Source organism: Cupressus sempervirens, chromosome 10 (assembly GCF_028749045.1).
Source record: "Cupressus sempervirens isolate cs-2001-9-10 chromosome 10, ASM2874904v1, whole genome shotgun sequence".
Lineage (NCBI taxonomy): Eukaryota > Viridiplantae > Streptophyta > Pinopsida > Cupressales > Cupressaceae > Cupressus > Cupressus sempervirens.
Genome location: NC_143127.1, coordinates 358548022 through 358551233, shown reverse-complemented (window position 1 = coordinate 358551233; position 3212 = coordinate 358548022). Strand labels below are relative to the sequence as shown.

At 38.8% G+C, this 3212-nt stretch overlaps 1 pseudogene; it reads right to left on the bottom strand.

The window, feature by feature from the left end:
• Window positions 1-1236: 1236 nt before the first annotated feature.
• LOC149534106 (cytochrome P450 750A1-like) lies at window positions 1237-2934 on the bottom strand (annotated as a pseudogene).
• Between the last annotated feature and the right edge of the window lie 278 nt (window positions 2935-3212).

Below are 3212 nucleotides of genomic sequence, written 5' to 3'. Positions count from 1 at the left end.
ATTTAGGTGGGATCTCTTTCTGTTGAGGTGGAGGGGAGTGGTGTGGGGAAGGCTAGTGGGGAGAGGATTGTTCTCTCCCAAGGTTTTTGTTGGTTTAGGTTTAAGTATTTTCTTCTTTCCCCTACTTCTGTTGAGGTGGATGCCTTCACTAATAAGTTGAGAAGGGAGAATGTAGATGGGTGGAATATTTTAGGAATGTTGACTTAAACAAGTGGTTCTATTGGCTGTGGACCTATGACTATGAGGATGAACGAAGAACACACTACCTATTTCCTGAGGTTGGTTTGTGGGTCTTTTGAGGATGAGTTTTTCTCCCCCTCTTTATTTTTTTCCACCTATGACCATTGGTTGTTGTTAGTGTTATAGGACCCACCTAGGTCCTTTGCTCTTGCTTTTTTGTTTAAGAAGGCAGCTAGTATGGGGGCTTATCCCATGCTGATTCTAAGCAATGCAAACCATGGTTGGTGGGGTTTCCACATTTAGACCTTTGTTTTTGATAGAGGTAGAAATTAGTTGTTTTTAATGGATGTCTAGTAGTAGGTGTTCTTAATATGTTTCTCAATAATGTCTAGTGTTTGTTGGTTTTACCATGGATCAACACCCTCGTACTATTTTTTTATTCAAAAACATTAGTTTCTCTTTGTTTGATGCATTTTTTCAGTTTCCATGATTGTTATAATAATAAATTACATTGCTTGTTCAATATGAGCAATTTCATTAAAAGGTGGTTTATAATGTTTGTTTTATATAATATTATTTTTATATAAAAGAAACTTTTATGCTTAGATATTGTTTGCTTAAAGAAGGTTTTAAATTTATACATATTAAAATAATAATAATAAGTATATAGAGAAAAAAAATTATATATTTAAAATTTGTGAATTTGTGAATTTGTAATAATATTATAGTTAAAGATAATAGTTAACATATAATATTTTTTAAAACTTAAGTGAATATTCACAACTTTAAAACAAAATTATACATTTCGACATGAATGAATAGGTTAATTTTTTAATTTATGATTGTGCTGTAAAAAATATAAGATATTAAATATTGAATTATAACATGTTACATAGAACATATATAAAGATTAAGTGATCTAGTCAAAACATTGAAATTAAACTCATTGTAATATATATACATTTTGCATTCATCTCATATCAAGAATAATATTTATTTGTAAAGGTTATCATTACATTATTCTAGAGAGAAGGTAATGATCAATTTAAATAATAACTAATTCACCCTTGATTGTGACCTTGGAATAGCAAAGAGATGCACTTTTCTTGGAACGATGATTCCAAAAGATTCTGCCATGTCTATCTCTCCTTCGGATTTCCAATTGAAGCAGTGCACAAGGTATACTAATGCGATCTCCATATTGGCAGTGCCCATGGAAGCACCGGGGCAGCTTCTCCTTCCTGACCCAAAAGGAATCATGCTTAGTTTAGGATCTCTTATTATATCAAAAATTTTATCCATAAATCTCTCGGGCCTAAATTCCAAGGGATCTTCCCATACTTTTGGATCGCTTCCTATTCCCCAAGCATTAATAACCACCCTTGTTTTTATGGGTATGAAGTAGTCTTGACAAGGCCCTTCCACAACAACAATCTTTTGTAGATTCGTGGAGGATGAGCAAAGAACCTATTAGATACAGTCTCATTGATTCTTTGAGCACACAATGGAGGCACTCCATGCTTGCAATATGAGAAGCTGTTATTTTGTCATCCTTTTTAACTATAAAATCAATTTCATCCTTTAACTTCTTCATGACGCTTGGGTTCTTCAGTAACTCGCTCAATACCCAGTCCAATGTAGATGCAGATGACTCTATTGATGCAAGAAACATATCCTATAAACACAGACAATCCAAATCAGGCGTATATAAATAAATATAATCGGTACAGAGCAATGCAACTACTTATATATCTACCATTTTCAAGCATTTTAATGATAAATAATATAAGAATAGAGTGGAGATCAGTTTGTCTCACCATAAGGATACCCTTCCTTTGCTCATCCCTGATATTATCCGTATCCAAGAGTACGTCAATCAAATCTTTCCGCCGCTCCTCCTCCTCCTCTTCCCCCTTATGTGCGCTGCTCCTCCTCTTGCGCTGCACATGCTCGTCTATTATCTTGTCAAAAACAGCGTCCAAGCGGTTGAAGACATTCTTCATACGGCGCCTCACCCCCTGCAAGTCGAGCCAGTGCAAGCAAGGAATGAACTCGCCTACATTAACAGCTCCCATCAACTCATTAGCCTTCCAAATCAAGTCCTCAAACTCAGTCCCACTGGAGAGACGGTCGCATTAGTCCTGCCAGTCAGAATTCGCCACATCAAGTCGGAGCTGTAGCAGGCAACACTCTCGCTCAAATCCACGGCGACTCTCCCTTGCTCGCTCTTCTGCCAGATCGATCTCACCATCGCCATCGCCTCTTCCTCCCTCACACCTCTGAACGACTCCACTCTCTGCTCACTCAGCAGCTCCAACACGCATATCTTTCTCATGTTCCGCCAATGTGCTCCGTATGGGCATTCGAGATGTCTTGCTGATTGTAAAACAGGTGTTTTCCGGCGGAAGTAGACGCCTTGCTAGCAAAAGTCAAGTCGTGGGTTTTTAGAAACTGCTTGGCCGCCTGAGCAGAAGAGGCCGCCACCACGGGAACACAGCCAAACTTCACCGCCATTATTGGTCCATGTTTCTTCGCCAGCCGCTGCAGACCGCGGTGAGGGAGAGCTCCCAACCGGTGAAGGTTTCCTATAATGGGCAGCGAAAATGGTCCTGGCAAACACAATCTCTCTTTTCTTTTTCTCATCGCCCCTCCAAACACAATGGACAACACTACAGTAAACAGAAAGATTGTGAGGCCTATTGCTGAAACACTCGTATTTAGATCCATTTTTATTCTTTATGGAAACTCACAAAGGCAGACTGATGCATTACCGTGCTGGGGAGGGCGGTATTTATAGGAAGGAGCAGCTGCGCTTTCTGCTCTCCATTTATTTGAGTCATGGCCATAGGATTCCTCTTTTACAGGATGCCAAGGTGGACTAGTCTGAAAACAGACAGGGGCCTTCTTCAATATCAATAAGAAATTACTTTGAATATGTCAACGTTGACACCTAACAATATTCCAGTCTAAAACCCAATGCCATCTACTCTCTTACTATAATATATTGCACTACATGCCTCCCTTTCCCTTTT